This window comes from Pinus tabuliformis, chromosome 2_2 (genome assembly GCF_031772625.1).
Source record: "Pinus tabuliformis cultivar Carrire ecotype Pingquan chromosome 2_2, CPIR1, whole genome shotgun sequence".
Lineage (NCBI taxonomy): Eukaryota > Viridiplantae > Streptophyta > Pinopsida > Pinales > Pinaceae > Pinus > Pinus tabuliformis.
Genome location: NC_142300.1, coordinates 1,162,648,371 through 1,162,659,729, shown reverse-complemented (window position 1 = coordinate 1,162,659,729; position 11,359 = coordinate 1,162,648,371).

Here is an 11,359-nt window from a genome sequence, read left to right as displayed (position 1 = left end):
TACTGGTGTTGTATGTGGATGCCCTCTTTCTAACAGGTGCAGACCCTCTCATTCACAAATGTAAGAGGGAGCTGGCCTCTGAATTTGAAATGAAAGACCTAGGACTGATGCACTACTTCCTAGGACTTGAAGTGTGGCAAAAGCCAGGAGAAATTTTCCTATCTCAAGGAAAATATGTGGTGAAGATATTGGAAAGATTCGGAATGGTGGACTGCAAGCCTGTAACTACTCCGATGGAGCTTGACTTCAAGAAGTTAAGCGGTAGTGCTACTGGACCTGTTTTACGAAATGCTACCGAGTATCGGCAACTCGTCGGAGCATTAATGTTCTTAGTGAACTCCCGTCCAGATATATGCTTTGCAGTCAACACGTTGAGCCAGCATATGGTTGAACCCCACCACATACACTGGATTGGTGCCAAGAATCTGCTGAGATATCTTCGTGGCACTATCACTTATGGGTTAAGATACATTGCCAGAGATGTGAGACTATTTGGATACACAGATGCTGACTGGGCAGGCAATGTGGAGGACCGTAAGAGCACTTCCGGGTGCTGTTTCACCTTGGGATCTGCTTCGATATCCTGGATGAGCAGGAAGCAGAAGTCGGTGGCTTTGAGCACCGCCGAAGCAGGATATATTGTTGCTAGCATAACCTCGTGTGAGGCAGTCTGGTTGCGAAAGCTCTTCAGTGAGCTGTTTGGATTTACATTGGATACCACCGTGATTCTCTGTAACAACCAGAGGTGGGATTCGATTATTGAGGAATCTCGTATTCAGCAGATAGACATCATCTGGGATATGGTAAGTCGATGAGCAAGGAAGCTCCATCACATTAAGATGATGTACAGGTTGATACACCTTGTCAAAGCCCCGAGGAAAGATCTAATCTGTGATTTTCCCAAACAACTTGGAGCCGGAAAGAAACCCTTGTACAAGGGTCCTGCATGTTGCATACATTGAGCTCTGGGAGCTCTGAGGGCTTGCGGTTCCTACTGGAGCAACATATGACCACAGGGTGACTCACCCTCCCCTGGTGGTGCACACTGGAACAAGATGATTCGCTCTCTTGTGGGACAAGATGATTCGCTCTCTTGTGGAATAGGATGATTTGCTCTCCGGAAACTGCTGAAACTGAAGCTGCAACTGCAGAAGCAAAGATTGACTTGCGTGGCCTAGAAGATCTCCTCATCTGAACTACGCTGTAGGTTCATCTGAACCTCCTCTGGAAGCCGAAACTTTTGGTGGTGGAATGAAGTCAATCCGACTGTCGGTTTGTGAGATATGGTCTGCCCTAGTTTGATAATGAAGCCGCTAATGCTGATGCTACTGATCTAGGGTTTGCTACTGCTGATATGAATCAGATTTATTGTACTATTTCTCTCTGCTGAATTATTTAATATAAAAGAAGATTTGATCAAAGGGTTTCCCCACACATTGTGGGGTTTGTCCCTGGCTAGCCGCCACATCTTGTGTCTCTTGTCTTGGCTTGTTTTCTGTCGATCGTTTAATGTTCTATCTGCACTTTACTTTATGTACATGTGATTGCTAATCGGTGGAATATAATAAGAAAAAGAAGTAAACTGTTATAAGCATAGAACATACCATAACTTAACACTTTAGCAACGAAATTTTCCCAAGGATTTCTCCAACAAATGGCATTGATTCTAGCAATAGGGGTGTGAAGGTGCCAAGCTTCATATCCTTCAAGTCTTTCACTATTTAGTTTTCTAGGTGGAATATACGAAGGTAGAGGTGATGGAAATGGTGCGACATCTTTTTTCATCTGCACCTTCTCTGCTTCTTCTTCGATGTCTTTAACTTGTTTGGGTTGTTGTTGATGCTCAATAGGTTGTCCTGCTTCTTCTTTGTTCATTGTTCTTTGGTTAGTTTCTTTTGTGGGGATCTCTGCTATGTTCATGATGATGCTGTTGCTGGTGTACCATAGGGTTACTGCGACTACTTCAATGATTCCAAGTAAGCCCTTCTCATGAAAATTACAAAAAATTCTTCCCAAGAACGCTCAAACGACATACGACAGCGAAATTTTTTGTAATATCTTCGTAACAACAACAGTCAAATTCTCAATTCAACAAACTACCAAATCTGGGCAAGAGGCGGCTTTTTATAACAATTTTGAATTTCTAACCCCATCATTAGCTCAGGTTTTGTTCAGATTGTGTTCATTAATTGCATATCTATCCTTAGATCTTGTCAATCTTTCCTCATAAATGAAACTTTCCACGTGTTTTAACGCTAACTTTCCCTTTTAATGGTCATATTTTTTCAACGAAATTTAATGCATCCCATATTGTAGCGAACACCCCTTCTTACATCGTATCTCCTATGTACTTTGACATAATCCAGACTGTAGCGAAGTAACTTCCTACTTCGAAGCTCTCTATAGCGTAGTTTATAGTCTAGTGCCCACTTTCAACTGTAGGTGGCACTAAGACTTTTCTCCTTTCTTCTTCAGGGCGAAGCTGTAGAGGTAGGGTTATCCCCATACAACTTCGACCTGCTACCATTTACTCTTCCCTGAATCAATTCTTCATTTAACTTTGTTAATTGAATTGCGCCTCCATAAGTAATATGCTTGATAATGTATGGGCCCAACCAATGCATCGTGATCTTTCTTGGAAAGTTTACAAACTTACTATCATAGAGGAGAACAACGTCTCCTACTTGGAACTTCTTCTGCTTAATATGTTTATCATGGCAGGCCTTTTCTCTTGCTTTTTGTACCTGCTGATGAAATCATGCTATAAATCTCTTTTCTTCCAAAGCAAGCAATTGCGCCATTCTTTCCTTCATTATATCAGGGTCTGCCATATCTGTAAAAGCTGCAATCCTCAAGCTAGGTACAATGTACTCCATGGGCATCACAACTTCTTGCCCATAAACTAACTTGAATTTTGTCTGACTTGTCAAATTTTTACATGTGGTTCTATAAGCCCATAAAACTGCTAATTATAAGGTCCCAGTCATCTCTATTCACATTGCATACCTTAGTAAGTGAATTCTCCAAAATCTTATTAAATGCCTCTATTGTTCCATTGGCCTAAGGAAGATAAGGGGTACTCTTCTGATGATAAACTTGGAACTTCTCAGTCAATGCTTCAATAGTTTTATTTAGAAAGTGTGACCCTTGGTCACTCATCAAAATATTCAGACATCTAAATATAGATACTATGTATTCAAAGATAAACTTCACAATATTCTATGCACTGCAGTCCCTTACTGGTTGTGCTTCAGCCCATCTTTTCAAGTAATCAATTGTTGTAATTATGTATCTTGCACCAGTCCTCTTTCTAGGTGGGTTAATGGGTCCAACAAAATCAATGGCACACTTATCAAAGGTCTGCAATGTAACTTGTGGTATAAATGGCATCCCATCTCTTCTAGAAGGCTTCCCTGTTCTTTGACAAACATCACATGCTCAACAATATTCCTTTGCGTCTTTGCATAGTGTATGACACCACAATCCTGCTCTCAAAATATGTTGTGCAGTAGCCTTTCTTGCATAGTGTCCACTAGTTGTACCACTGTGAGCCTCTACTAGAATCATTTGTCTTTCATGTTTAGGAACATATCTGCACAATATCTCATCGGTCCCATCTTATATAAATGTCCCTCTATTAATGAAAAATCAGTTGCCTTAACCACTAATTCTTTCTTTTGTTGCGTAGTATACTCTGAAGGAACCATTCCCGTGTTAAAAAACTGAATGATATCTGCAAACTGGTCATCTGCAACTCTGATTGCAAATAACTGCACATTAGGGAGATTATCCTCTATGCTGGTTGGTTCCTCCCTTGTTTCCAATCTTGACAAATGGCTAGGTCCTTCATTTAGTCTTCCTGGTTTAACAATGATTAGTAAGTCATATTCCTGGAATAACAATAACCATCTGCAAATATTTCCTCCTAAGACATGCTTATTAACCAAATACTTTAGTGCAGAATGGTCTGTAAACATTTTAAAATGTGGTCCCAACAAATAGTGTCTAAAATTCTGCAAAGCATATACCATAGCCTGCCCTTCCCTTTCTGTAGTGGTGTAATTCTTTTCTGCTTTAGATAACTTTCGACTTGCAAATGTTATAGGATGATCAATCTCTCCTGTACCAGTTTGTGCCAGTACTACTCCCAAAGCTATACAAAAGGCATCCACATGGACATGGAATTCTTTATTCCAATAAGGAAACACTAGTATAGGTGCAGTAATAAATTTTTCTTTCAATATGTCGAGGCTCTTCTGACATTCTTCATTCCACTGAAAGTCACATCCTTCTTCAATAATTTATCCATAGGCACAGTGATCTACGCATACCCCTTGATGAATTTCCTATAATATCCAGTATGTCCCAATGTAGTGCGAAGTTGTATCACTATCTTAGGTGGAGGCAAGTTCACAATGATAAGAATCTTAGCAGGGGCCACCATTAATCCTTGCTTACAAACAATATGTCCCAAAGATATGCCAAAAGGTACACAAAATATATTCTTCTTTAGGTTCAAAGAGATTTGATAATGTCTACATGTGTCAAGCATAAGTCTTAAACTTCCAACATGTTTTCTCAACAATCCAAATATTGTCTAATCATCAAAATATACCTCTAAAAACTTGTGGATGCATTCCTTAAAAGCTACAACCACCACCCTATAAAATATAGCAAGGGAATTTTTCAATCCAAAAGGCATTACCGTGTATTGATATGAGCCCCATTTTGTAGCAAATGTGGCCTTATGCCAATCTTCAGGTGCAATCCTAATCTAATGATAACCTGAGAATCCATTTGTAAATAAGTAAGCTTCTTGACCTCCTACATTTTCTATCACTTCATCTGTGAAAGGGGTAGGGAAGGGATCATGTAAACATGCATCATTCAAATTCCTCAGATCAACACAAATCCTAATTTCTCCTTGAGTCTTCTTCTCTTGCACCACCATAGGATTCACCCATTCTGATTCTTCTATTGGTTCAATAATACCTTCCACTATCATCTTATCAAGCTCTATCTTTAATTTCTCCTTATACTTCAGGTTCAGCCTATAAGGTCTTTGTTTGACTGGATTTGCATCAACCTTAAGGGGAATCTTCATGACTACTATATCTCCTATTATATCCTTCATCTTTGAAAACTTGGTGGGAAACAGTTCCTGATATTCATGAATTAACTCTGTAACTTCACTGACTGTCTCTTCATCCTAGTAATCTCCTATTGTTGCAAATTGGGGTTCCTTTTCTGATCCTATGTTCACCTTCTTGGTCTTCAGTGGCTTTGTTATGTTTGGTATTTCTAGCTTAGGTCTAGTTACTTTGCGGTATCCTTCTGATTCTGCTATGTCAATGTTGTGAGGATATTCTTCTTCATCTACAGTAAGGTTATAGCATTCCTGTGCATTTTCTGTCTGCACAACCCAATCAGGTTGCTGCCATGTCAGTGGGGTTACATTCTCAAATATATTCATATTAACTATCTGAAGGGCCAAATCTATATATGGACAATCATCCTCAAAGTTGAATGTTAATATGAAGCCATCAACCATGTCTACCCAATTTATTGTACCATGTCAAAGCTTTGTTTCTAGGTACTAGTTCTAAGGGATTGGGTCTAATGTATGAATGAATCCATGTACCCATTCTTGTTGTGGAATCTCCTTCCATTTTGTAGTGCATAGCTCGATATGCTTCCTAGGATTAGTTTCACCATCATATTTTATCTCTATTTCTGTATCTATTTTTCCAAACCTTATCCACATCAATATTCAAAATTCCTGCTAGCCTCCTATACTCTTCTTGTGTGCATTTCACCATCTAGCAGATATAGCTTTCAGGGCTATATCCAAGACTGGAAATCTTTGATTTTCTAGAACTTGTTCTTAATATTCATCAAGAAAAGTATTTACATCGCCTAGACCATCTTAAGAAGGTAGGTTACATACCTCGGATATCATACATCAGATTGATTTAGTAATTCTTGCACATCGCCTTGTGGATACTTCATGCAACCTATTCTGTCAGTTTTCCAACTCTTCTTCTGAGTCTGAGGTACAAGAACTCTCTTGTTCCCAACTCAGCTTTCCCTATACAGTAGGGTTAAAAAAATCTTGTTCCTTTGTTGTGATTTGATAGATTTTGTCTATATCAGCTGCGCAATATTCTTCTTTGACTGGTTCTATATATCTTTCTCCTTTTGAGGGATCGAAGGGAACAATTACTCTCATATTATTCTCCTTCAAATATCATATGTCTCTTCTTCAAATTAATTATATCCATATTGTCAAATGCTCAGTCAATTCCAAGCAATGCTGGATAAAGGTTACTGTCATCGAAGATCTCTATTACTTCAAAATCAGAAATAGTGCAAACTCCTTCAATATCTACGTGACACCTGGTAGTCTTCCTAGAGGGAAGATCTTTTGCTGATTTTCCATCCTATATTGCTTGTCAACAACCCCCCCATTTATTAATGTTAGTAGTAAAATATTACTTTAATAAATGGGAACCCTTTCAAAAAATGTATATACCCAAAAAATCAATTCTAGCGTGTAGGTATTTATTTTATTTTTAGAATAAATAAAGATGTCAAACAAAACATATAAAACCATTAAAACGCTACTTTTTCTTATTTAGCATGAAATGCATCACAAACGATACCTTTCTAACCCACTACGATCTACGATGAAATAATAAAAAAAGCAAATCTATATTCAAAAAATGGTCTTAATGTTAGAAAGTCCTTAAAGCTTCTTTAAAAAGCTAAAAGTCTTGCATCGCAACATCATTGTTTATAAAAAAATTCTCTTAAGAGGTTACTCCGAAGTATTGCGATCTACAAGATTGCGATCTCCGAAATTGCGATGGTATAATAGCCTTCTCGCATCACATTTCAATCATACGACACAAGCCTCAACCTATCATAAACCAATATTGTGAAATGCGATCACGTCTTGGACCCACCTCTTAATATTTCCACCAACACATGCGGAGGTCCATTATTCGTTAAAAAGAAACCCGATAAGTAATGATGTTTGTTCCTCGCATCTCGCAGCTCGCACAAACTCAAAAAGTGGTAAGTTAAATGAAAACAAATTATGCGATATAGCGATTTGCGATATTGCTTTGCAAATAGAAAAATCACTATTATCGCAGTTTAAAAGCTCACCACCTATTGTAGCTATTGCGACAACACCTCCAAAAATCCTTGTAAACATAAAATTTTTGGACCCCCTACATCAAGCCTAAGCTTTGGCCCCGTTAGGCCCTTCCTGAAGGTTCGTCAGTGTCAGTAAATCCAAGGAAAATCCAAATTTTTGGCTAAGTTAAGCCAATTCGCAAGTTCATGAGATAAGATTGGGTCGCATAATCATAACGCAATTATAGTATATACCCGCGACTGAGACAACCCTTGCGACATCGATGACTCGCTAGTCACAAAGTCGCAAGGTCGCACTTCTGACCGCCTAGATTCAACACAACCCCGCGACCTTCTGAGTCGCGAAGTTGCAAAGTCACCTTAGTTACCGCCAGTCACTTTTGCAAACACACGACCGTGCGACTCCGCGACTCGCAAGGTCGCCAGGCCACAAGGTCATAATACCGAATTTCCTATCTACATCTTCCAACGCGATTTCGCGATCCCTAAGTCACAAGCGACCCTCGAGTCGCAAGGTCGCAATATACCCCCTCACGACCCTCGCGACCTCCACACGTGCGATGATTTTATAAATAGGAGGGCACCCTAGTCGCATTTGACAAAGCTCTGTTTGTCGCACCGGAAGACATAAATCCCTTCGACCTGACTTCGCGCGCACATCTGACTTCGGTAAGTAACGGTCCTCCCTCCTGCAATGATTATTTTCTTCCAAATGGCATAAACTGCATCCCCTGACCTCCGGCTTACCTCCTGCCCTAGGCTTTAGCTCTTTACTTAGCTCTCCTTCTCGTTGGTGCCTCATAAATTACCCTAGCTTTCCCCTGCTCCTTCACTAAAGTTTCAGTTCTTCTTACACTTGATCCTCCTTATTAGATCAAGAAACCAAGATTTTATCCTTCTGAAAGTGACCCGGGTCTCCCAAAGTCGTTCAGGGCCTCCTCTAAGACAATTTGAACCCTAGTCGCGCGCCCCGTGGCTACGATATCCTTCCCTCCCTGACTCAGTGACTCCGCAACCTCGTGACTCCCCTTTCCCCATGACCTCCTACCATTGCAACCTCGTGACTCCTCTTTCCCTACGACCTCCTACCGTTGCAACCTCGCGACTCCTCTTTCCCTGCGACCTCCTACCATTGCGACCTCGTGACTCCTCCATCCACTGTGTGACCCACGATATGCCCCTACGCATCTCGACCTCATGGGCGCGCCCGACCTGTGACCTCAGTTGCACTATCGCATTGTTTTTCATCAGATACCTTGTGACTCACTCATCCCTGCAACCTTCCTCTCACTGGCTAAGTTTTCTTTTGGTATTTTTAATTTATGGTCATGCCCTCTCTCTCATCATGGGATTGCATTTTTGACATGCCAGGTGACGTCGAGCTCAAGTGCATATCCATTTCCTCTTTTGAAGACGAGATGGGTCACCCGACTACTAAAACAACTCAAGGTGCATCAGGAAGCGGGGCATGGGAAACCGATCTAGACGAACAACCACCTATCTTCGAAGATATAGCGTGCAACATAAGTAAGACCACCAGGCTCTCCTTGTATGAGATCTATGCAGAATTTGCTAAGAGGGATATCACGGAGACACAAGAGGACTTTCACGTATATATCAACGTCAAAAGGTCAAGGTTACATAAAGTAGCGGCTCATCCACCAATATTTCCATGCGCTGAAATCATCAAATGGGTCTTGCAGTGTACAAGCACAGAAGGTTGGATGATTAGGGGTCATGATGGGGTGCCTATAACTACCATTTCTTTCACGAATATCAGCACCTACTATAAATTGCCTGAAAAGCAACAGATTTTTAACACCAAGTGGCTCGTTGGATTCACTACCCCGACAAAAGACATCTTGAGGGATTGGTGGCAAGAACCTGCGAAGTTCTGGGTCAGGACAGATCAGGCATACAAGACCGAAGGGCTACGTAGGGTATATCAGTTAATCGTTACAATGATGTGTCGAGTATATGGCAAGGCAGACTACGATATGTTTTATGGCACGTGGGTCCCACTCATGTATGTTGTCGCCACTCAAGGAATTATTTTCAATTGGTCGAGCATCTTGTCATTGTTCTTGAGGACCAACATAGCTGCCTCCCAAAGCTCAGCTCCCGAGCAACCCCCAGAATTTTACATGTCTTCGTACCTCCTTGACAATGTTTGTTCGAGGTGCCACTTTGAACACTGGAGCTGCAATTGGGACTCATCAGTACCCCTACCTGTCCACTGCCATTACAAGGTCTTCTAGGACACGGCTTATAGAGCCACGTTGGATATAATATCTGAAACATTTATCATTCCATTATACCAATTGTTGTTTGGGGAAGATCCACCTTGCATGTCAAAAAGAGCCATGAGGACCGTGGTTAAAGTAGCTCACTGGTTCCCTATTGATGAAGGAACAGTAGTCAAGGTGTTTGGTACTCATAAAGCTCTACACGCTCTACCCAAGTTCGTCACAAATAGGACTCTTCTACGAGAGGTCTGCTACTAGATGACACAGTGTTTCTAAAAAGTGTTGCACAAAGGTAAGAAGAAACCTTGGCCGCCTTTTCCTCTTACTATTGGGGCGTATGTAGTAGAAAACTTCAAGCAGGTGGAAGCAGAAGCTGAAGAACTCGAGGGAATCCATTTCATGACCCTGAATTACAGAACGTATGACACTGAAAAGATTGTAGCTGCCCATTGTAAGAAGGAAAAATTCAATTGGTCTTACGCCCACACTAGGAAGGACCTCGAGGATGGAATTAGGAACTGGTATAACTCCACAAGGGAGATCAACCCTAGGGAGAAACAGGCCATAGAAGATTAACTCCTTGATGATTTCCAGGATGATGAAAGCCTCAGAGAAAGAACACTGAAGAGAGTTGAGACATCAAGGAAGTGAAAAGGAAAAGAAGCGGAAGATCCTCTAACCGACAGAGAGGAAGAGGAAGTTACACTCATACAAAGAAACGCCAAATTGGCAAGAAAGAAGCGAGAATTGAAGAGGAAAAGAGAACTAGAAAGCAAACAATCGCAGGAACCAGACACCCAAATCCAGGTCGAGATAGAGAGGAAAAGGCAAGAAAACGAGAAAAGGAGGCAAGAAGAGGAAAAGAGAGCACAAGATGAAGAAGAGAAAAGGAGGCAAGAAGAGGCCGAAAAGCAGAGAAAAGAAGAAGAAGTTGCGAAGAAAAAACAAGATGAACAACAAAGGTTAGAACAGGAATTGAAGAACATGAAGGAAGAACTAGAAAGGCAACGGGCACTAGTAGAAAGGGAAAGGAGGCAACAGGAGGAGGAGCTTAGGGCAAACAAGGAGAAGGAAATGGTAGTGATTGAACAAGGAGATACAAGCAGGGTGGTCGATCCAAGCTCGAGATAGAGTGAGCTTCCTCCTTTGGACGTACCTCCCATTACTCCCCTCACTGGCGGACACCTACCCCTCCGAGAGCTAGGCATCTCAGAAGATCAAGAGGAAGAGGTTCTAGATCTGACTAAAATCACATTTGATGAAGTAAACCTCAAGATTATATAGGAGAGGAAGAGATCTTGCAGCCGAAACCCAGCTGACCCATTGTCGGTAACTACGACAATAGATATCATGCCAAATATCACGTCAAACCTGCTAATGATTGCCTCTGCCGGTACAACATTCGTAGCTGCCACAGAACACAACATAGCCCAGATGAGTAGACAAATTGTAGATTTGCAAAATAGGTTATACGCATCTGAGAAAAGGGCCAGCATAGTAGAACAAGGGAAGAGGAACTTGGAGGAGGAAATCACGACACTCTGCTTGCTACATACAGGATCAACTGATTTCCAAACAGTAGTCGCATCAGAAACAGAGATCCTGCGGAGACTATGGCTGTAGTTTATGAGGAGATGGAAAAACTACACCACAATATAGCTCCCAGAGAGGCTATTCAAACTCACTCAAAGGAAAGGGTTGCCATGCTCAAAGAGGCCATGACCGCCCTAGATAAAATACATGAGTGGTCTGAAAAGTACCCTGAAGCCTCGACAGTAGTCTCCAGGAAAGATTGGATTGCTATGCAGAATACCAGGGTCCAACTTCGTATCAAAATGTAGTCCAGAGAAAAATTGGTCAAATATGTAGAAAGGGTGTTGGCTTCCTATAGGCAATTGTTCAGCAGTCTAGAGTCAGTGATCCAACTGCATTAGTTCCCCTTCTATAGGATA